The following is a 25,042-nucleotide window of genomic DNA, read 5'->3' as shown; positions in this document are numbered from 1 at the left end:
TTCAGGAGGATGCCCTCCATTTGTTGTTAAGGTTCAGTCATCCACGTAAGAACAGTTGTTGCTTTTTTTATAAATACATTTGCAGCAGAACAGTAGTGGGAGTTGTCTTTGATTTTGGTTGTGACTGGTTATTTAAAAGCATTCAGAGAATCAGCAGATTGTGTTAATATACTCAAAACTTGCTGTAAATTAATCAGGTTCTGACAGAACTTTTAAGTTTATAAATTCACTTATACATTCACCTTTAGTTTTAAAAATCCTCAGATTTCTGCGGTTCAGTTATATTTTTCTGTTCATTTTTGGGTAATTTCATTCAGGCTTCTGTCAGTTTTTCTTCTCTTTGCCTCTCTTCCATTGTAAACTTTTTTACCCGCCAATCCAATAGCCAATTTAATTTAGATGTTTTCACTCTCCTTTTTTACCAAGTCCGCAGTTGAAACCCTTCACTTACATTGACGAGATCAGACAAGATAAAATTTTCCTGTTCTTTTGAACTGGATCCATTCTTGGTCTCATCCATATTCACTCCTTGATTAATTTATCCCCATTATATATAGCTTTTTAATATCAGAATAAATTTCCTCAAATTACTGCTGAAGATCAACAGACCCTTGATGCTCCAATTGTTGAGCATGAAATTCAGAAAGCTATATGGTCAATGCAATCAGGTAAAGCTCCTGGACTCGATGGTTATTCGGTAGGATTTTACAAAAAATTTGAAAAATTACTTTCTCCATACCTTTTGGAAATATTTCATGAATCTTTTGAGAAAGCTAATTTACCCTCTTCTTTTTAAGAAGCTTCTGTTTCTTTAATCCTTAAGAAAGATAAAGATCCTACTGAATGCTCATCTTATAAACCTATTTTGCTATTAAATGTGGATGCTAAAACTCTTTCCAAGATAATAGCTAACCGTTTGGAAAACATTTTATCTAAAATTAACTCTATGGATCAAACAGGCTTTATTAGAGGCCGTTACTCTTTTTCTAATGTTCGGAGATTGATGAACATTATATATTCACCATTATCCAAAACACCCCAATGTGTTATTTCTCTGGATGCAGAAAAGGCATTTGATAGAGTTGAATGGACTTATTTGTTTAATGCATTAGAGAAATTTGGCTTTGGTAATAATTTTAATAAGTGGATTCAAATGATCTATAAGAACCCTATCGCTACCGTTATTGCTAATAATCTTAGGTCTCCCATTTTTTCACTTTCACGAGGTACTCGACAAGGGTGTCCATTAAGTCCTTTATTATTTAATCTCACACTGGAGCCTTTGGCTATAACAATTTGCGAAACTAAAAATATTCATGGTATTTCTATAAATGGGACCATACGTAAGATTTCTCTTTATACAGATGATCTTTTGGTTTATATCTCGAATCCTGAAGAACCTATTCCTAATCTTTTGGAATTATTAAATGATTTTGGAAAATTTTCAGGATATAAACGTAATTTAAATAAAAGTGAATTGTTCCCTTTAAATGTTCCTGTTTTTATATATAAGGATATTCCATTTAGAATTGTGAATTCTTTTAAATATTTGGGTATTATCATTACAAAAAAATATAAAGATCTTTATAAAGCTAATGTAGTTCCTTTATTGGACACTATGAAACAATTATTTTCTAGATGGAATCCTCTCACACTTTCTTTAATAGGTCGTATTCATGCTGTGAAAATGATGATTTTAGCTAGATTTTTATATATTTTTCAAAATATACCTATCTTCCTAATCAAAAATTTTTTTGATCAAATTGATTCTATTTTGTCCTTTATTTGGAATAATAAAAAACCAAGAGTTAATAAGTTACATTTACAAAAATCTAAAAAAGATGGTGGACTCACGCTACCTAATTTAACATTGTATTATTGGGCTGTTAATATTCGACAATTATGTTTTTGGTTATATTGGCTGGATAAGAACCAAAAACCAGCTTGGATTGATTTGGAATTTAAAGCTATTAATCAATTTTATTTAACTTCACTATTAGGAGAGCAACACTGAGTGTCATAGGAAGTCATTCCTGCCTGTGGCCATCAAACTTTACAACTCCCCTCTTGGAGGGTCAGACACCCTGAGCCAATAGGCTGGTCCTGGACTTATTTCCAGGCATAATTTACATATTACTATTTAATTATTTATGGTTTTATATTGCCATATTTATACTCTATTCTTGGTTGGGGCAACTGTAACGAAAATCAATTTCCCTCGGGATCAATAAAGTATGGCTATGACTATGACTATTTATAACTTGCTAAATCTTCCAATTTAAATTTCTACCCTGTTATTAATCAGTCCTTACGGATTTGGTTTCAGTTTCGCAACTTGTTTAATTTTAAACAATTTAAATGTCTAGTCCTGTATTTCGAAATTTGCTATTTAAACCTTCAATTACTGATCCCATCTTTTGTTTATGGAGAAATAAGGGGATTTGTTCTTTTGCAGATTTATTTAGTGATGGTCGATTGATGTCTTTTGAAGAGTTAATTAGCAAATTCTCTCTCTCATACGCATTTCTTGCAATATTTACAGGTTAGACATTTTTTACAAAAATATGTTTCCATATATGCAAGAATCTGATTTGTTGGATACTATTTTGAATATGAATCCCTTAGTGAGAGGCTCCATTGGTAGAATTGATAATTTAGTTTTACTACAAAAAGATAACCTCTCACTAAAGATTAAACAAAATTGGGAGAGAGAACTTAATATGACTTCTGTTAATGAAGATTGGTTGCAAGTTCTGAAAATGGTTAATTCTTCTTCGATATGTGCCAATCATTGTTTAATTCAGTTTAAAATTGTTCACCGTTATTATTTAAGAAAGGAAAGGCTATCCAAAATATTTCCTAATGTAGATAATTATTGTGATAGGTGCAAAACTGAATTAGCTACTTTGTCACATATGTTCTGGCCATGTCCCTCATTGAAACCTTTTTGGAAATCTTTATTTTCTACAACTTCTAGAGCTTTGAAAATTAATTTACAACCTAATACATTGACTATTCTATTTGGAATATTTCCGCATCATATTCAGGGTATTTCATTTTCAAACCAACATGTAATTGCATTCATTACGTTGTTGGCAAAAAGAGCAATTTTATTGAAGTGGAAAGATACCTCTGCTCCTACACTAATTCAATGGTTTTCCCAAGTAATGTTATGTCTTAGTTTGGAAAAAATTAGAAATAGAACTTTTGATCCCCGCTTTGATTTTGAGAGAAGGTAGGGCTCTTTTGCTAAATATTATCATTTAATTTGAATTAATTTACATGGTTTCCTTCCAATTTTATGTTGTATAAATGTGAATTGGCGGTTGTTTTCTTTTTCTTCTTTCATATATATAAATGACTGTAAGACGTATTGCTCTGGGAGTTGGTTCCTAATAGTTTGTTTTTCTCTTTTTTTTTTGTTTTGCGGTTAGTGGGGTTTTTTTTAGTTAGTTGGGGTTCTCTTTTTTCCTTCTTTTTCTTTAAAAAAAATTTTTTTCATAAGCATATATAAGTTTTTTTTCAGCTTTATTAATTATATATATACTAATTTGTTGAATTTCTGTATTTTATAGCTGTAGAAGATTATATATCAATAAATGGATTTAAAAATGAAATGAAATTATACTGACGGCACCAATGTAATCTTTCTTTTCAGTTTATTGTGACTCAGGACTTGCATCAATTTGCATTACTTCCTCCTTTTGTTCTACTTTTTCTTCCTCTTACTCTTCTTCTTCTCAAAAGACCTGCCCGCGATTATGTGATTTTCTGACAGATCCTTAGAAGCTTGAGAGGAACAGCGTTTCTCAGAAGTTTCGGATTCTGTTTTCACTCCAGAGGGACTCTCATTTTCATTCAGTCCTGATTCATCTATCAGCAGACCTTCCTTTGCCTATCTATAAATAATAATAGTATTTCCTGCTAGCCGAGGTTCAGAACGATGGGTATAAGCTTTGTCAATCTACATCTAACTGCAATATCCTCTCACGCAATATTCTTCCCCTTTCGTTTCCGCACCTGATGTTTGATAGGGATGTAATATTTTGCCCAGGTAGCTTGTTGCATAACTTCCTCTTCCTCCTATTTTTACTCATGCTTTTTTGAGGTTTCATTCCTTTTTTTCTCTTTCAACAGATGTCAACCATTGCAATCTGGTATGTACTAAAGAGTCTCGCCAGACTAGAAGCAGAACAACAGGGTTTTGATTGCACGTTGAAGGATAGCAAGAGCTAATGCAAATTCTCTTAGTTTATTGCATATCTGGATTGTTTTTATCCAACTAGATCTATGTGAAGCCCAGTTTGGATGCAGAAAATGAAGATGGGATATTATTCTCCAGTTGGATAATGGTCAACCTTAAAGTAGATATTGTAAGTGATTTTGATCCATGCACGACACCACTCCATTTGAACTCACCTGCAGGGGTCATGCAGAATTGTGAAAAAGATGGCTCCACTTATCATGGTCATCTTGATGCTGTTGCTTGTTGAGTGCCAATGTGCTAGTGCTAAATTGATTTTGGTAGACATGGTATTTCCCTTCTTGACCTAACTTTAAAAAGTTATTCACAATTTCCTTCATCACTAAATCTTTCCTTGTGTTCAAGTGAGAAACTTCCCATTGAGTAATTACCACCAGGAGCTCCTTGCCTTCCTTGAATAATTTATTTGCCTCAAGCAGTAGCAGCAGTCTGTGTGCGCGCTCTTCAGCTGATTCAGCTTGCTGGCGGCATTCCGTAACCTAGTGACCATCCCAGTCAGGATAGATGAGCCTTTACGTTTCAGAGAAATCACTGTTTCAAAGGTTCAAAGGTCCAATTTAATGTCAGAGAAACGTATACAACATACATCCTGAAATGCTTTTTCTTCACAAACATCCACAAAAATAGAGAAGTGCCCCAATGAATGAACGACAGATAAACTTAAGAACTCCAAAGTCCCCCCAGCTCCCCCCACACGGAAGTGGCAGCGAGCAACAATCCCCCTTCCCCTCACTGGCAAAAAAAAAGCATCGACACTGCCACGGAGCACTCAAGTGTGAGCAAAGCAATAGCAAAGACACAGATTTGCAGTTACCCCAAAGACTTCGCATTTCACCCAGCATTCGACATCCCACAGGTTCTCTCTCTCTCTCCCTAATAAGGGAGAAGGAGGTGTCTCCATTTTCCCAGCAAGCAGGGAGACATAACAACTCGCTGGTTTACAATGTTAAGAAGTCCATTACATCGCTTTTTTCAAGCTCTGTGCCTGAAGATCGCAAAGATCCTGGGTCTTCGGGCCCACAGCAGATACCCTGACTTCCCCGATGACACACAGGACTCCTGTCGTGACACTGACCCTCGAACCGTCCATCTCCAGAGCCCCGAGATCTTAGGCTTCTGAATTCGAGTCGGACTCTCAGGCCGAACCCTTGGCGTGCCGAACAATGGCCAGTCCTGAAACCCCAAGAATGGGTCCCATTCCCACAAAGAACTGAAGTCCGCACGTAACTCCAGGTCAGAGTCTTCAAAAGAACCCCGAAAGGGAAAAATAAAGATATCAATGCTGGAAATAGTGCTGTTTCTGAAGATGCAGGCAAAGGAGTCGCTGTTTAACTTTGCTCCGCCTCCATTTTCGCTTTTTGTTTTACCACTTCCTAGCTCCATTAATTCAGGGTCTTCCTGACCATTGCCTGGAGACTGGGACGACACCTCCATATTCTCCGAATCCTCAGATATCTTGTTAATGGCCGCTTGAGTGGAATTCTCAATGGACATATCCACATTGCTGTTACTGTCATCAGCAGACAGCAAAGGTGGAAGAGTTTTCATGGCTGTGACAGCAGAGTCAGTAGAATTTTCACCATTGTCTTCTGTTCTCTCCATGAGGAGCTATACTGGTTCCAATTTCTTCTCCTCTGTTAGTTACTCCGTTTCAGTGTTTGCCAGCTCATTCTCTGCCTTCCCCTTTGACAGGGAAGCCGTATTTTCCTTCGCGAATGGAACTTGGCTTTTGCCATCATTCTTCAATGCTTCAGAACTTCCCAAGCTGTGAGTATCTTCACTAAATGTGGGGTCTTCCATGCCTTTTTCCTGAACATTTTCTTCAGTCTCTTTCCTAGCTTTGTCCTTCTCTTCAGCTTGCTCTTCTGATGTTTCTTTGCTTTTCTCTGGGTGTTATCCTTACTCTCTTGCCTGTCTTTCTCTGCTTGATCTGCTGCTTTTCGCTTAACTTCCTCCAAATCTGCTTCTTTTGCTTTCTGCCACTCCAAAATGTCTTCATTAGCTGTGGTAGGACAACATTTATTATTGCCACAAACTTTATTGGTCAGGTCTTCTGTAATTTCCCTATGCCGATGAATTTCGTCACGCATTTCTGCCAGTATTTTGCAGAGGTCATACTCCCAGTACTCTTTGACCAGGAAGTCAGTAAGTTGAGCCAGCTCTACCTTTGAGCTTTAATACCACAATGTTATAGCCTTTCCATCTTCTTTATCTTCCTCAATAATAATCCTTCTTGTCAGGAACCAGTAATTCCCTCGGTGCCCCTCATATCCTATAGGCTCATGGCGAACATATGGTTTATTTTTCTGGATTTCAGCCACGCAGTCAAAAACACCAACCACTTTATGTGCCACATTTATCTCACACTGCCACTCATCCTCTGGCACCTCTTCAACTGGTGGTTTCACACATTCCAGGTGGTATACTACTGAGCATGTTTCACAGCAGAGTACATCGCCCAGCTTGTGACAAACCCTTCAGTGGCCATCATTCTGGATTACACCGTCAGACATTAACTCCTCATGGGCAATGTTCGCTGTCAAGAACTGATCCACTAAAAACTGAAGAATTTTGATTTTATTTTCTATTGGTCCATATGGGTAGTCATCCTTTTCCAGATAAGACATTAGATGTGATGGTATTCTGGGTCACTCTCAAAGTAAGCCCATACCAGTCTTGGCCATGACATTCCATCTATAAGATACAATGTAGAAATTATGCTACCTTTTAAGTCAGCAGGACCAAAGGTGGTACTAGAGGAATCGCCTTCTCATAAAGTAGCTTTCAATAAAGCAATGTGCATTTCTGCAATTAACGTGCACTGCTCTTGACCAACCACAGCAGCACAAAAGTCTTCAAATCGGAGAAGTGAAAGTCGCCGGACTGTTTGAAAATTATTCAACACCACATATATAGTAATAATGTTCATCAGCTGTTCAGTGGGCACCAATGCATCCTCAGGACATTCTGGAATATCAAGAGGAATAATGTCATCCCCTTCAAATTGTGGCGATCATGGCTGATGGACCCTTGTCTGCCGCCTTCTTCCTGGAGTACTGCTGTAAGTGTTGAAGCTGCTGTCCGTTCAATAACTCTCATCTTTGTTGTCTTCCTCCACTGCTTCATCATCACTGGCCCGGCGATAATCCGAATCCTGCTTGTCCTCAACCTCCTTCCTTCACTCGTCCTCGTCCTCATCCGCCGCCAAGCTCTCCTCCTCCTCCTCCTCACTCTCGTGGTCACTGTAGGTCACTTTGTTGACGGTCAACGTGTGGGACCTGCTCTCCTGCCACAGCATTCTTTCTTCCCTTCAAGCCTGTAATTCGATGATAACCCAACCTAAAACTATTTTATAATTTCCTGTAGCTTCTTTCGATCCTGTGCAGCAGGCCCCCTCCCCACCCCCACTATATACCAGACTGGAATGTAGCCTGTCAGAATGCTCTCCACAGTACATCTGTAGAAGATTTTGTGTGTTTTAGGTAGCAAACCAAATCTCCTCCAACTCCTAATGAATATAGACCCTGTCTTGCCTTCCTTATAGCTGCATTAATATGTTGGCACCAGGTTAGATCCCCAGAGATCTTAAGACCCAGGAGCTTAAAATTGCTCACTCTCTCCACTTCTGATACCTCTATGAGGATTGGTTCGTGTTCTCTCATCTTGCCCTTCCTGAAGTCCATAATCAGCTCTTTGGTCCTACTGACGTTGAGTGTAAGGTTTTTGCTGCGACACCACTCAACTAGCTGGTATATCCCACTTCTGTACTCCCTCTTAGTTAACAGTTAACAGTTTTCATAAAATATGTTTCCATCAGACAGCCAGACAAATTTACAGTCTCTTCTAAGTGTAGCTTGCTATTACGGGTCTTCTTCCTTTCTTCCCTAATCTCAATTTTTATTCCTCTTGGCAGGGTGAAACTTTGCAGAGACGCCATCCTGGAACAACCATAGTTAAAGCTGTGGTAGTTTTTAAACTTGTTTCTAATATTCAGAAACATTTAAATATTATTGAACTAGAAGTAAATAACTTTATTTAGAATAATTTTATTTTTAGAATAATTAAAACCATCAACTAAACAAAATAATTTTATAAATTCTAATATACTTTCCCCTTTGCCTCTCAGTTCTGATTAATATTTTAATATTACCCAGGACCAGATCCTGTAATCATATTTTCTCCAATTTCCCCTGGCTGCCCTCAACAAGTCCCTCTTCTCCATGAGAAAGAATGACTTCAAGGAATTGTGCTGCTGCCCAGGACATTTCAGAGGCACTGAAGTACATTGTGTCGTCACTGATGTAATGCATAATATGCAGCAGACAATTCGGGCATGTGAGCTTCAGAAAAAGAATGAAATAATGACCCAATAATCTGCTTTAGTTAGATAAGTTGAGACACAAAAAGTGACTAAGGCACTATTTGCTAATTTTCCAACTCTTCCTGAAAATAGTGGCATGGTTTTCAGCAATTTCACCTGTGAGAAGATGGACTTTTTAATTTTCCTTCTCAAAGGCAGTACCTCCAACATAGAGCTCTTTTCTTAGTTTTATAACAGAAAGTCAGAGCAAATAGTTGTGTTTAGTTCTCTGGAATGGATTCTAAATCCCTAAACTTAGTGGTGAGAGAATGCTAGTTCTGCAATTGCTGATCTTAGGCACACCGCCTGCTTCCCAACCTTATTCCACGAAACCCCTTGCACCAAACCTTTTTAGCTCTGACATTTGCTGCTACCGGATGGGGTTCACAACGTGCACGGTCTTACCATGGGATCACACTTAGTTCTTCTCACAGAATTCCTCCTGGAAAAGTTGTATTTCTGACTGGTGTTTGCAGCAACCTGCTGCTTTGTTAATGTTGTCTCTCCTGGTACGATATCCTCTTCTTCAATTTTCTATCATTACACTTTTTCTATAAACAGGACTTGACCCTACCATCCATGCAAACTACCAGCTGAACACCAACCTCTATTCCCCTCAAAGTTGCTGATCAAAATGTGGCCTCCCAAACTGTGCTCACGTTTTCCACAAAGGCACCTATGAATCAGTCCACATCTCCATTCAGTGGTCACTTTTTCTTAGGTACACCTGCGTACCTGCTCGTCAATGCAAATATCTACTCAGCCAATCATTTGACAGCAATTCAATGCATAAAAGCACACAGACATGGTCAAGAGGTTCAGGTGTTTTTCAGACCAAACATCAGAATGGGGAAGAAAGGTGATCTAAGTGACTTTGACCATGGAATGATTGTTAGTGCCAGATGGGGTGGTTTCAGTATCTCAGAAACTACTGATTTCCTGAGATTTTCATGCACAACAGCCTCTAGTGTTTAGAATAAAAGGTGTGAGAAACAAATATCATCCAGTGAACAGCAATTCTGTGGGTGAAAATGCCTTGTTGATGATAGAGGGCAGAGATGAATGTTAACAACGGTGGTGTGTGGAAGAGCATCTCTGAACACACACGTTGCCTCTTGCAATAGATGGAGATGGAAGAATAGTCCAAAGTGTTTTTCAACATAAGCATTCACAAAAGACTTTATTGCTATAATAGGCTTATTTTTGGAGTAGCATCTGTACCTGCACTCTGGCAGAAAGCTATGGACCGGGTGCTGCAAGGCCACCAGGCACTCAGTCCCACCAGGATGACATCATCATTACTGGTAAGGATGACAAGGAACATCTCCAAAATCTCAAGGCAGTGTTTTAAAGATTAGAAGATTATGAGCTCAAGGCACGATGCAACGTGTGAATTCATTAGACCAAGCATTACTTACTGTGGTCACACTTCTGATGCGCAAGGGTGCTGAGAAAATTCAAGCAGTAGTGGATGGCCAAAGGACATGTCATGGTTGTGATCCTTTTTAGAATTTGTCAATTACTATAACAGGTTCCTGCCAAATCTGGCTACTGTGCTCCTCCCCTTGAACTCATTACGACAGATCGGGAAGAAATGGCAATGAACAAAGCAGTCTGAGGTGGCTTTCCAAAAGGCAAAGGAAATGGTAACATAGCACACTATACTCATACATTATGATCATCTGTACATTATACTCACACATTACATCATCCTGGTAAAGGTGCAGTCATGTCACGTTAAGAGTGATAGAAGTGAACGCCCCTTAGCCTTTGCATCACATTCCCTTATTGCTACAGAGAAAAGTTATACACAGATTGACAAGCGAGTCCTTCAGTTTGGTTTAGGATGTAAAATATTTCACCCTCATTACTGACCATTAACTACTAGTGTCCATTTTCAGTCCACAGAAGGGTGCTCCACTAGCAGCAACAACATAGATAGAAATTACAGTGTCACAGTAGCATTACAAATGCACAGATTACAACAGTCTAAGAGGAGGGGGTTATAACTTCCCTGGCTACAGGTTGACTCATTATAGAACCTAATGGCTGAGGGTAACGATGACCTCATATAGCACTCTTTGCAACAGCACAGTTGTCTTAGTCTGTTACTAAGGTGCTCCTCTGTTCAGCCAAGGTGGTATGTAGAGGGTGAGAAATTTTATCCAGAATTCTCAGAAATTTCCATAGAGTCCTTTGTTCTACCACAGCCTGCAGTGTGTCCAGCTTGAGTCCTATAACAGAGCCAGCCTTTCTAATCAGTTTATTGAGTCTGTTGGTATCACCCCATGTTGATGCCATTGCCCCAGAACACCACCGCACAGAAGGTTGTAATGGTGTTAACAGACTGGCAGAACATGTGAAGGAGAGACCTGCATACTCTAAAGGACCTCAGTCTCCTCAGGAAGTAGAAGCGACTCTGGCCCTTCTTGTACACAGCCTCTGTGTTGGTGCTCCACTCAGGTCTGTCATCCAGGTGCACCCCCAGGTACTTGTAGGTCCTCACCACATCCACATCGTCATCATAAGACCATAAGACATAGGAGCAGAATTAGGCCATTCAGTCTACTGAGTCAACTCCACCATTCTATCATGGCTGATCCCAGATTCCATTCAACCCCATACACCTGCCTTCTCAGCATACTCTTTAATGTCCTGACCGATCAGGAAATTTTCAACTTCCGTCTTAAACATATGCATAGACTTAGCCTCCACTGCAGTCTGTGGCAGAGTATTCCACAGATTTACTACTCTCTGGCTAAAAATATTCCTCCTTACCTCTGTTACAAAGGGTCCCTCTTCAATTCTGAGGCTGTGCCTTCTAGTTCTGGATACACCCACCATGGGAAACATCCTCTCCACATCCACCCCTTCTAGTCATTTCAACATTCGGTAGGTTTCAATGAGATCCCCCCGCATTTCAGTGAGTACAGGCTCAAAGCTGCTGAACACTCATTTGTTAACCCCTTCATTCCCAGAATCATACTCGTGACCCTTCTCTAGACTCTCTTCAATGACAACACATCCTTTCTGAGACATGGGGCCCAAAACTGTTGACATTACTCCAAGTGTGGCCTGACTAGTGTCTCATAAAGCCAAATCTCCTTGCTTCTCTATTCTATTTCCCTTCAAATAAATGCCAATATTGCATTTGCCTTCTTTACCACAGGCTCAACCTGTAAATTAACCTTCTGGGAGTCTTGTGTAACGGCCTTTGCCCCCACTGACCCCCGTTGCCTAGGGTGAATAGCGTCGACCCCGCCAAACAGTGCAAATGCTTTGGTGCAGATAAGGTGTGAGTCACCCAATGATCAGCCACGACACAAATATGAAACAATATACAAAGTGCGAGTGAAGAATTATACTTTATAGCAAATTTTGGTGATGGGTTAGTAGCAACAACTAAAAGAAAAGGCGCCACATAAGTAACTTATCAGTCTTGTGCACGTAATATTTTAATACGTTGGACCTCACGCTCCGATTCTAACCACAACGTCCTTCCGTGACTCCAGCCACCATCCGAACCCCCCGAGGTCCAGTATCCACCGCCCTGGAACCGCTGTTCATTCCTCACACGTCCATCCTCTCTGCTCGCCTCCCGAAAAAGCCCGCGCTCCTCAACTCAGCACACATATACAAGATAACAGAACATAACTTCCATTGGCTAACAAATAAATACAGTTTCCATTATCACATTGTATAACCCAAACATTACTGTTACAGAGAACCCCTTGCTCAGCAGTTAACAGTACGAGAAGCCATTTTAATATAACACCTCAGAGAAGCCATTTTGGTAATAAGCAATTAACAGTTAACAGTCCGTCTAGTATTACTGAGAGCCCTACACTTGCACACGGACTCCTAAGTCCCTCTGCACCTCTCATGTTTGAAACTTCTCCCCATTTAGGTAATAGTCTGCACTATTGTTCCCTTCACCAAAATGCATTATCATACATTTCCTAACACTGTATTCCATCTGCCCATTCTTCCAATTTGTCTAAGTCCTGCTGCAATCGCATTGCTTCCTCAGCACTACCTAGTCCTCCACCTATCTTCATATCATCCACAAACTTTGTCACAAAGCTGTCAATTCCATTATCTAAATCATTGACAAACAACGTGAAAGGTAGCAGTCCCAATACTTACCCCTAGCTACGGCAGACAGAATCAAGGAAAACCCCAAGGTATTCTGCAAGCATGTGAAAAGCAAGAGGATAAGACATGAGAGGATAGGACCAATCAAGTGTGACAGTGGAAAAGTGTGTATGGAACCAGAGGAGATAGCAGAGGTACTTAATGAATACTTTGCCTCAGTATTCACTATGGAAAAGAATCTTGGCAATTGTAGGGATGACTTGCAGTGGACTGAAAAGCTTGAGCATGTAGATATTAAGGAAGAGGATGTGCTGGAGCTTTTGGAAAGCATCAAGTTGGATAAGTCACCGGGACTGGACGGGATGTACCCCAGGCTACTGTGGGAAGTGAGGGAGGAGATTGCTGAGCCTCTGGCAATGATCCTTGCATCATCAATGAGGACAGGAGAGGTTCCAGAGGATTGGAGGGTTGTGGATGTGTTCCCTTATTCAAGAAAGGGAGTAGGGATAGCCCAGGAAATTATAGACCAGTGAGCCTTATTTCAGTGGTTGGCAAGTTTTTGGAGAAGATCCTGAGAGGCAGGATTTAACAACATTTGGAGAGGCATAATATGATAAGGAATAGTCAGCATGACTTTGTCAAAGGCAGGTCGTGCCTTATGAGCCTGATTGAATTTTTTGAGGATGTGACTAAACACATTGATGAAGGTAGAGACATAGATGTAGTGTATATGGATTTTAGCAAGGCATTTGATAGGGTACCCCATGCAAAACTTATTGAGAAAGTAAGGAGGCATGGGATCCAAGGGGATATTGCTTTGTGGATCCAGAACTGGCTTGCACACAGAAGGCAAAGAGTGGTTGTAGATGGGTCATATTCTGCATGGAGACTGGTGACCAGAGGTGTGCCTCAGGGATCTGTTCTGGGACCCCTACTCTTTGTGATTTTTATAAATAACCTTGATGAGGAAGTGGAGGGATTGGTTAGTAAATTTGCTGATGACGCAATGGTTGGGGGTGTTGTGGGCAGTGTGGAGGGCTGTCAGAGGTTACAGCGGGACATTGATAGGATGCAAAACTGGGCTGAGAAGTGGTAGATGGAGTTCGACCCAGATTAAGTGTGAGGTGGTTCATTTTGGTAGGTCAAATATGATGGCAGAATATAGCATTAATGGCAAGACTCTTGGCAGTATGGAGGATCAGAGGGATCTTGGGGTCTAAGTCCATAGGACACTCAAAGCTGCTACTCAGATTGACTCTCTGGTTGAGAAGACATATGGTGCATTGGCCTTCATCAACTGTGGGATTGAGTTTAACAGCTGAGAGGTAATGTTGCAGCTATATAGGACCCTGTTCAGACGCTACTGTGCTCAATTCTGGTCACCTCACTACAGATAATAGACAATAGGTGCAGGAGTAAGCCATTCGGCCCTTCGAGCCAGCACCGCCATTCACTGTGATCATGGCTGATCATCCACAATCAGTATCCAGTTCCTGCCTTATCCCCATAACCTTTGATTCCACTATCTTTAAGAGCTCTATCCATCTCTTTTTTGAAAGCATCCAGAGACTTGGCCTCCACAGCCTTCTGGGCAGAGCATTCCGTATATCCACTACTCTCTGGGTGAAAAAGTTTTTCCTCAACTCCGTTCTAATTGGCCTACCCTTAATTCTTAAACTGTGGCCTCTGGTTCTGGACTCACCCATCAGCGGGAACCTGCTTCCTGCCTGCAGCGTGTCCAATCTCTTAATAATCTTATATGTTTCAATAAGATCCCCTCTCAGCCTTCTAAATTCCAGAGTATACAAGCCCAGACACTCCAATCTTTCGAGATATGACAGTCCCGCCATCCCAGGAATTAACCTTGTGAACCTACGCTGCACTCCCTCAATAGCAAGAATGTCCTTCCTCAAATTTGGAGACCAAAACTGCACACAGTACTCCAGGTGTGGTCTCACTAGGGCCCTGTACAGCTGCAGAAGGACCTCTTTGCTGTTATACTCAATTCCTCTTGTTATGAAGGCCAGCATGCCATTAGCTTTCTTCACTGCCTTCTGTACTTGCATGCTTGCTTTCAGTGACTGATGTACAAGAACACCTAGATCTCGTTGTGCTTCCCCTTTTCCTAACTGGACTCCATTTAGATAATAATCTGCCTTTCCATTCTTACCACCAAAGTGGATAACCTCACATTTATCCACATTAAACTGCATCTGCCATGCATCTGCCCACTCACCCAGCCTGTCCAAGTCACACTGCATTCTCATAATATCCTCCTCACATTTCACACTGCCACCCAGCTTTGTGTTATTGGCAAATTTCCTAATGTTACTTTTAATTCCCTCATCTAAATCATTAATATATATTGTAAACAGCTGCGGTCCCAGCACTGAACCCTGCGGTACCCCACTGGTCACCGCCTGCCGTTCCAAAAGGGATCCGTTAATTGCTACTCTTTGTTTTCTGTCAGCCAGCCAATTTTCAATCCATGTCAGTACTCTGCCCTCAATACCATGTGTCCTTATTCTGCCCACTAATCTCCTATGTGGGCCTTTATCAAAGGCTTTCTGAAAGTCCAGGTACACTACATCCACTGTCTCTCCCTTGTCCATTTTATAGTTACATGCTCAAAAAATTCCAGAAGATTAGCCAAGCATGATTCCCCCTTCGTAATTCCATGCTGACTCGGACCAATCCTGTTACTACTATCCAGATGTGTCGTAATTTCATCTTTTATAATTGACTCCAGCATCTTTCCCACCACCGACATCAGGCTAACCGGTCTATAATTCCCTGTTTTCCCTCTTCCTCCCTTCTTGAAGAGAGGGACATTAGCCAACCTCCAATCCACAGGAACTGATCCTGAATCTATAGAACATTGGAAAATGATTACCAATGCGTCCACGCTTTCTAAAGCCACCTCCTTAAGTACCCTGGGATGCAGACCATCAGGTCTCGGGGCCATATCAGCCTTCAGACCCAACAGTCTATCCAACACCATTTCCTGCCTAATATAAATTTCCTTCAGTTCATCCATTACCCCAGGTCCTTTGGCCACTATTACATCTGGGAGATTGTTTGTGTCTTCCCTAGTGAAGACAGATCCAAAGTACCTGTTTAACCCATCTGCCATTTCCTTGTTCCCCATAATAAATTCACTCGCTTCTGTCTTCAAGGGCCCAATTTTGGTCTTAACTATTTTTCTCCTTTTCACATACCTGAAGAAGCTTTTACTATCCTCCTTTATATTCTTGGCTAGTTTACCTTTGTACCTCATTTTTTCTCCGTGTATTGCCTTTTTAGTTACCTTCTGTTGCTCTTTAAAGATCTTCCAATCCTCCGGCTTCCCACCCATCTTTGCTATGTTATACTTTTTCTCTTTTATTTTTATACTGTCCATTACTTCCCTTGTCAACCACGGCCTCCCCTTACTCCCTTAGGATCTTTCTTCCTCTTTGGAATGAACTGATCCTGCACCTTCCATATTATTCCCAGAAACGCTTGCCATTGCTGTTCCACTGTCATCCCTGCTAGGGTATTGTTCCATTGAACTTTGGCCAGCTCCTCTCTCATAGCACCATAGTTCCCTTTGTTCAACTGTAATACTGACACTTCCGAGTTTCCCTTCTCCCTCTCAAATTGTAGATTAAAACTTATCATATTATGGTCACTACTTCCTAATGGCTCCTTTACCTCGAGGTCCCTGATCAAATCTGGTTCATTGCACAACACTAAATCTAGAATCGTGTTCTCTCTGGTAGGCTCCAGTACAAGCTGTTCTAAGAATCCATCTCAGAGGGACTCCACAAACTCACTTTCTTGGGGTCCAGCACCAACCTGATTCCTCCAGTCTACCTGCATGTTGAAGTCCCCCATAACAACTGTAGCATTACCTTTGCGACATGCGAATTTTAATTCTTGATTCAATTTACACCCTACATCCAGACTACTGTTTGGGGGCCTGTAGATAACTCCCATTAGGGTCTTTCTACCCTTAGAATTTCTCAGTTCTATCTATACTGACTCTACGTCTCCTGATTCTATGTCCCCCCTCGCAAGGGACTAAATATCATTCCTCACCAACAGAGCCACAGAAAGGACATGGAAACCATAGAAAGGGTGCAGAGGAGATTTACGAGGATGTTGCCTGGATTAGGGATTGGGGAGCATGCCTTATGAGAATAGGTTGAGTGAACTCAGCCTTTTCTCCTTGGAGCAACGGAGGACGAAAGATGACCTGATAGAGGTGTACAAGATAATGAGAGGCAGTGATCGTGTGGATAGTCAGAGGCTTTTTCCCAGGGCTGAAATGGCTAGCATGAGAGGGTGCAGTTTTAAGGTGCTTGGAAGTAGGTACAGAGGAGATGTCAGGGGTAAGTGTTTTATGCAGAGAGTGGTGAGTGCATGGAATGGGCTACCGGTAGCAATAGTGGAGGCAAAAACGATAGGATCTTTTAAGAGACTCCTGGATGGGTACATGGAGCTTAGGAAAATAGAGGGCTATGCGTAAGCCTAGGTAGTTGTAAGGTAAGGACATGTTCAGCACAGCTTTGTGGGCCAAAGGGCCTGTATTGTGCTGTAGGTTTTCTATGTTTCTAATGAATACCACTAGTCACTGGCAGCCAAGCAAAAAAGGCCCCTTTTATTTGCACTCGGTGCCCCCTGCCTGTCAGCCATTCCATTATCCATGCCAGTATCTCTCCTGTAACAGCATAGAATTTTATCTTGTTAAGCAGCCTCATGTGTGGCACCTTATCAAACACCTTCTGAAAATCCAAGTAAATGACATCCACAGCTTCTCATTTATCCACCCTGGTATCCACCAACAATAGTAACAGGGAGCAGTCCAGGCTTAGTCTTTCTCAAGTCCAACACCATCTCCTTTGTCTTACTGATGTTGAGCTACAGATGATTCAGCTTGCATCATTTGACAAAGTCCTCCACCAAGGCCCTGTCTTGATCCTCCTGTCCTTCTTTTATACACCCAATTATTGCTGAGTCATCAGAGAATTTCTGCAGGTGACATGACTCAGTGTTGTATCTAAAGTCTGAGGTACACAGGGTAAACAAGACAGGAGTTAATACAGTCCCCTGTGTGGCCACTGTGCTGCTTATAGGCATGTCTGACACACAGCTCTGAAGCTGCACAAACTGTGGTCTGCCAGTCAGGTAGTCCTTTAGCCAGGAGACAATGGAAGTGCCGATCTATATTGAATGGAGCTTTTCCCCCAGCAATGAGTGCTGTCTGGTATTGAAGGCACTTGAGAAGTCAAAAACATGATCCTCACAGTGCTGCCCTGTTTATCCAAATGGGAGTAGGCTCTGTTCAGCAGATTGATGACAGCATCGTCAACTCTAATGTGCTCCTAATAGGCAAACTGCTGGAGATTGAGGGCTGATCTGACCAGGGGTTGGAGGTGAGACAGGACCAGCCTCTCTAAGGCCATAATGTAATATGACATAATGCAAATTGTGCAGCCTTCAGCTCTGGCTCCAGCCTGGACCTTGACTACCTGCAACTCCCAGCCAGGACTGCTGCTGGGCTCCCGGTCTCTCCTTCCCTGTCATGGTCCAGTCTGTGAAGTCCGCATTCTAGTTCATGGTCCGGTCCATCGACCTTTGCTCCAGGTTTTCCTGTCTACCCTGTTTCTGTTCCTGTTGAGCACTAATTGAGGCAGCTGATTCTCGTTGGGGCTGGCTGCATAAATACCTCCAGAGACCAGGGCATGCCTGCTGGATTGTTCTTGTCCTTACTCCTTGTATCCCTTCCCCGCCTTCTGCTTCCTCGCCTGAAGCCTTGCCTTGTCTTGCTGGTACCTCTCGCCTCACTTGAAGTTCTTGTCTCGCCTTGCATTGCCTGAAGCCTTGCCTTGTTTTGCTGGTAACTCTTGCCTCGTCTTGCCTTAAGTCTTGTCCTGGAGCCACCCTGTAACTAGCTCCCTTCCTGTCCCTTGCCTCCTTCGGGTAAGTCAGGCTGTCTTGCTGTTACGCTGCGGTTGGTTCTGTCCCTTCCTGTCCCTTGCCTCTGTCGGGTAAGCCAGGCCAGATTACCATTACCCTGTGGTTGGTTCTGTCCCTTCCTGTCCCTTGCCTCCGTCGGGTGGAGATCTGCACCCTGCCCAGATGATCTGCGCCCTGCCCAGGAGTACCGCGCCCTGCCCAGGAGGAGTTTCAAGACCTCAAGTCTCTAGCCAAGCCTCACCTCAAGTCTCTAGCTGAGCCGAGCCGAGCCTCAAGTCTCTAGCCTGGCCTTGCTTCAAGCCAAGCTTCAAGACCCCAAGCCTCAAGCCTCTAGTCTCGAGCCTCGCCTCAAGTCTCTAGTCTCAAGTCTCTGGTCTCAAGCCTCGCCTTGGGTCTCCGGTCCCCAGCCTTGCCTCGGGTCTCCGGTCCCCAGCCTGGCCTCGGGTCTCTAGCCAAGCCAGGCCTCAAGTCTGAAGACTCCAGCTTCGTCCTGCCTGCCAGCCAAGTCATGTCCTTGCCTAGTTCTGGGGTCCGAGCCAAAGGCAGGACCCGGGTTCTGGGTCCTTGTCCAGTCTCTGGCCTGGAGTCCAAGCCCTGGCTCCTAGCTCTTTTGTCCAGTCCTGTTCCGGGTTCTCGGTTTTTCTTGTCCATGTCCTAACCGTCACCCTGTATCCTAGTCCTGTCCCTAGTACTTCAGTGTCTGTGTCCTGCACTTGGGTCCATTCCCAGCCACCTCCTTATGACATTCCCTCAACACCGTTCTCCAACCCCATATCTCTCAAGCCTCACCATCCCCTTTTGGGTCCTCGGAGCCTCCGTTTTCTTCCCTGAAAACGAACACCCCAACCCTCCTCTCTCCTCTGGCACCACCAACTCCCTTCTCCCCCCTGATCCCAGCTCCAGTCCTTGCTGTTTCTTCACCATTTCCTCTGACCTTCCCCTCTCTGAGGCAGAATGTTCTGTCCTCGACAAGGTCTTCACCTTTGCCCATAAATCAGTGAGTTCCACATCACCAAGACATCAAACTCTTCTTCCATTGCCTCTGTCTCCGAGCCCATTTCTTTGGCAAGGATTCCACATCCTGCACTGATGACTCCCTTCTCCCATCTTCAGCCCTCCTCCTCTTTATGGACACCCCGCTCGGGTTCTCTACCTGTTCTGAATCTTTTCATCTCGAATTGCCAATGAGACATCAATCATATTGTCTTTAGCATCTCTCTGTCCTCAGACCTCTAACCGCACTGCCCTTCGCTCTCTCCGCACCAATCCCAACCCTACCATCAAACCCGCAAAGGGGGTGCTGTTGTAGTGTGGCACACTGACTTCTACCTTACTGAGACCGGGTGGCAACTCTCAAGACACCTCCTCATACCTACCTCTTAAAGAGGACCCCTCCAGTCTATCAGAAAATCGTCTCTGACACCATCACTAACCTCATCAACTCTGGAGAATTCCCATCCGCTGCCACCAAACTCATAGTTCCCTTACCCCGCACTGCTCTCTTCTACGTCCTGCCCAAGATCCATAAACTGGGCTGTCCGGTTAGACCTATTGTCTCTGCCTGCTCCTTCCCCACTGAGCTCGTGTTCTCATACCTCGATTCCATTCTGTCCCTCTGGTTCCATCTTTCCCACCTACATCCACCACACTTCTTATGTCTTTGATCTCCTCGGTACCTTTCAACTCCTTAATCCTGGGCGGCTCATTTTCACCATGGATGTTCAGTCCCTATACATTTCTATCTCCCATCAAAAAGGCATCAAAGCTCTCTGCTTCTTTCTTGTCAGAAGAACCAATATCCTTCCATCACCACCCTCCAAGCCTTTCCCAGTAATACTGCCCAACTCTTCCTCTGCTACATTGACAACTGCATTAGTGCTGCCTCATGCACCCATGCTGAGTTTGTCAATTTCATCAACTTTGCCTCCAACTTGAACCCTGTCCTTAAATTCAGTTGGTCCATTTCTGACACCTCCCTCCTCATTCTTAATCTCTCTGTCTCTGTTTCTGGAAACAAACTGTCAACTGACATCTTTTATAAACTTACTAATTCCCATGGTTATCTCGACCATACCTCTTCCCACACCATCTCCTGTAAAAATGCTGTTCCCTTTTCTCAGTTTCTTCGCCTCCGTTGCATCTGTTCCTAGGACGCTGCTTTTTGTTCCAGGACATCTGAGATGTCCTCCTCCTTGACAGAACGTGATTTCCCTCCCTTCACTATTGATGCTGCCCTCAACTGTATCTCCTTCATTTCCCGAACAGCTGCGCTCACCCCATCTTCCTGCCGCCTTAACAGTGATAGAATTCCTCTTGTCCTTACCTACCACCAAATCAGCCTCTGCATCCAACACATAATCCTCCGCAACTTCTGCCATCTCCAAAGAGATCCCACCACTAAACATACCTTTACCTCCCCATCTCTCTCCGCTTCCCACAGGGTTCACTCCCTTTGCAATTCCCTCATCCAGTCATCCCTCCTCACTTATCTCCCTCTCAGCACTTATCCCTGCAAGCAGCCAAGGTGCTGCACCTGCCCATTCACCTCCTCCCTCACCTTCATTCAGAGCCCCAAACAGTCATTCCAGCTGAGGCAACACTTCACCTGCAAATCTCTTGGCGTTGTCTATTGGGTCCAGTACTTACAATATGGCCTCCCCCATCATAAACTGGGGAACTGCTTCATCGAGCATCTCCGCTCCATCTGTCATACTTCCCGGTAGCCAAACATTTTAATTGTAAATTTCTGACATGTCAGTCCATGATCTCCTCTTGTACCAAGATGAAGCCAGCCTCAGGGTGGAAAGCAACACTTTCTATTCCATCTGGGTAGCCTCCAACCTAATGGCATGCATATAGATTTTTCCTTCCAATAAAAACATTCCATCCTTTCCCCTTTCCCTCTATTCCCCACTCTACCCTTATTCCTCTTCTCACCAGCTATCACTTCCCCTTGCGTTCCCTTCCCTTTCACCAATGGTCCACTGTGCTCTCCTATCAGATTCCTTCTTCTCCAGTCCTTGACCTTTCCCAGCAACCTGGCTTCACCTACCACCTTCTAGCTTGCCTACCTCCCTTCCCCCCACCTTTTTATTCTGGCATCTTCCCATTTGTTCGCAGTCCTGAAGAAGGAGCTTGGCCTGAAACATTGACTTTTTATTTATTTCCATAGATGCTGCCTGACCCGAATTCCTCCAGCACTTTGTGTGTGTGTTGTTTTGTAAATACATTTGTTGATTAAGTATTCTTTGGTGTTGACTTAATTTATTATGGGTTATACATAAAAGTATGTGAATGGCACACAATATTATGCCACCATGTCATATGTGTGGGTCATTATACCACATTATATGCATGCGCATCACTAAATTAAGAATGAAACATACACATTATCCCCAGCTCCGTGTTTTTCTTTTGATTATTTTTATGTTTTGGAGCTGTAACAGAGAAGTTCCCACCACATACACTGTTTCCTGGCCACCGACTCCATCTCTCTCTTACACTGACACTGAGCCAGAATCTTCACAACCTACGATAACCATTAGTAACTTATCCAAGTGAAATGAATAGTCTCCCTGACACTTACAAGGGCTGGGATTGTTTAAGTGTCTCAGCCAGGAATTAATAAATGGAGCATATCAGTGTATCATTTTCTGTGATGTTACATCTTCACGCAGTTAAGATTACAGTAACTTAATATGGTAGTTGACAATTCAATCACCGCTCTCTAAATTACAAATTCACAGCAGCCTGGGAAGTCAATCTGCCAATGTGTTTTGCCGACTGACTAGATCATATTTCCCTAACTGCAGTGTACAATGCCTATAAAAAGTATTCACTCCCCTTGGATGTTTTTATGTTTTATTGTTTTACAACATTGAATCACAGTGGATTTAATTTGGTCTTTGATACTGATCAATAGAAAAGTCTCTTTTGTGTCAAAGTGAAAACAAATTTCTACAAATTGGTCTAAATTTATTACAATTATTAAACACAAAATAATTGATTGCATAAGTATTCACCCCCTTCAAGCCAGTATTTAGTAGATTCACCTTGGGCAGCAATTACAGCCTTGAGTCTGTGTGGATGGGTCTCTGTCAGCTTTGCATATCTGGACACTGCAATTTTTCACCATTCTTCTTTACAAAACTGCTCAAGCTGTCAGACTGCATGGGGATTGTGAGTGAACAGCACTTTTCAAGTCCAGCCACAAATTCTCAATTGGATTGAGGTCTGGTCTCTGACTTGGCCACTCCAGGACATTAACTTTGTTGTTTTTAAGCCATTTCATTTAGCTTTGGCTTTATGCTTGAGGTCATTGTCTTGCTGAAAGACAAATCTTCTCCTAAGTCACAGTTCTCTTGCAGACTGCATCAGATTTTCCTCCAGGATTTCCCTGTATTTTGCTGCATTCATTTTACCCTCTACCTTCTCAAGCCTTCCAGGGCCTGCTGCAGTGAAGCATCTCCGCAGCATGATGCAGCCACCACCATGCTTCACGGTAGGGATGGTGTATTTTTGATGATGTGCGGTGTTTGGCTTAAACCAAACATAGCGTATAATCTGATGGCTAAAAAGTTCAATTTTGGGTTCATCAGACCACAGAACCATCTTCCAGCTGACTTCAGAGTCTCCCACATGCCTTCTTGCAAATTCTAGCCAAGATTTCATGTGAGTTTTTTTTTTCAACAGTGGCTTTCTCTTTGCCTCTCTCCCATAAAGCTGTGACTGGTGAAGTACCCAGGCAACAGTTGTTGTATGCCTCACGTCTCAGCCACTGAAGCTTGTAACTCCTCCAGACTTGTCAAAGGTCTCTTGGTGGCCTCCCTCACTAGTCCCCTTCTTGCACGGTCACTCAGTTTCTGAGGGCGGCTCGCTCTGGGCAGATTTACAGCTGTGCCATATTCTTTCCATTACTTGATGATTGATCCAAGAGATATTCAGTGACTTGGAAATTTTCTTGTATCCTTCTCCTGACTTGTACTTTTCAATAACCTTTTTGCGGAGTTGTTTGGTGTGTTCTTTTCTCTTCATAGTGTAGTTTTTGCCAGGATACTGACTCACCAGCAGTTGGACCTTCTAGATACAGGTGTATTTTTACTACAATCAATTGAAACACCTTGACTGCACACAGGTTTATATATAGCTAGGACAGCTTAACTAATTATGTGATTTCTAAAAGCAATTGGTTGCACCAGTGATGATCTGGTGTGTCATATTAAAGGGGGTTGAATATTTATGCAATCAATTAGTTTGTGTCTTTTTTTGTAATTAATTTAGATCACACTTTGTAGAGATCTGTTTTCACTTTGATATGAAAGAGTCTTTCACTGTTTGATCAGTGTCAAAAAGCCAAATTAAATCCACTGTGAATCAATGTTGTAAAACAATAAAACATGAACACTTCCAAGTGGGAGTGAATACTTTTTATAGGCACTGTATGTGCAGCTGAGAAGATATTCCTTTAAGGCAAAACTCCAATGGTCAGAATCAATCATCTCCTCCAGATCGCCTCTGATCTTAGCTAAGGTTTGCACTTGTCTTGGGCAGGTAAGTAAGTAGAAATGCAGCCCCAACTATTTCATCTTTGCCTATATTGTGTTAGCCATCTCTTTACCTTGATACAGTTTCAAGAGTTTATTGATATACAATTAAGTGGCATTTCAGCTGAAAATTTACATCAGATGTCTCCTGATGTGCAGCTGGATTCACTACTAGCCCCACTCACCAACCTTTTCATCCCATCTTCGTGCTTTACACCATCTTTATTCTGTTTATTTATGGTATTGCCAGTCAACACTGAGCTTACCAGTCAATTATGACTAAGGGATACCATTTTGTTTATCACCATAAGAAGGTGAGCATTTTGATTAAAAGTGTTTCTGCCAAGATTGTTACTTTCTATGAGTTTCAGAGTCTTGTGGATAGGTAAAGGGTGAGGTTCAGAACAGATGGTTAAACTTCAGCAAACTTACAATGACCCATCCTGTATTTCCTTCCTTTTTCATATCACGATGCTCATTTATTATTTAAAATATTTTGTGACTTAACATTTGATCAATTTTTGTGTGTGTTTGGGCCAAAGAAAACTCCTTATTCTGTAGCCATCTTCCATTCTTCCTCCAATATGGGTACAGTTACAAATGCATCTGCTGCAAACACCACGTCAGTACATCCATCAGGTCTCATCTCTTTAAAGCCATTCATCCTGCCTCTGCTCATCTTCCACAGAAAATGTCATTTATGCTTTTGTAACATGTGGAATTGGCTATTTCAATGCACGTCAATTCTTATTCATCCCTGTGCTTTGTGAGTTACATCAGGTCTCCGAGAAGGAATGGCTTTGTTTTAAAGTTCTAACT

The 25,042-nt window shown here is 42.4% G+C and overlaps 1 pseudogene; it reads right to left on the bottom strand.

The window, feature by feature from the left end:
- Positions 1-250: 250 nt before the first annotated feature.
- Positions 251-7,562, bottom strand: LOC140200932 (nucleosome-remodeling factor subunit BPTF pseudogene; annotated as a pseudogene).
- Between the last annotated feature and the right edge of the window lie 17,480 nt (positions 7,563-25,042).

This window comes from Mobula birostris, chromosome 7 (assembly GCF_030028105.1).
Source record: "Mobula birostris isolate sMobBir1 chromosome 7, sMobBir1.hap1, whole genome shotgun sequence".
Classification (NCBI taxonomy): domain Eukaryota; kingdom Metazoa; phylum Chordata; class Chondrichthyes; order Myliobatiformes; family Myliobatidae; genus Mobula; species Mobula birostris.
Note: the sequence above shows the minus strand (reverse complement) of the source record. Positions and strands in the feature narration are given on the sequence as shown.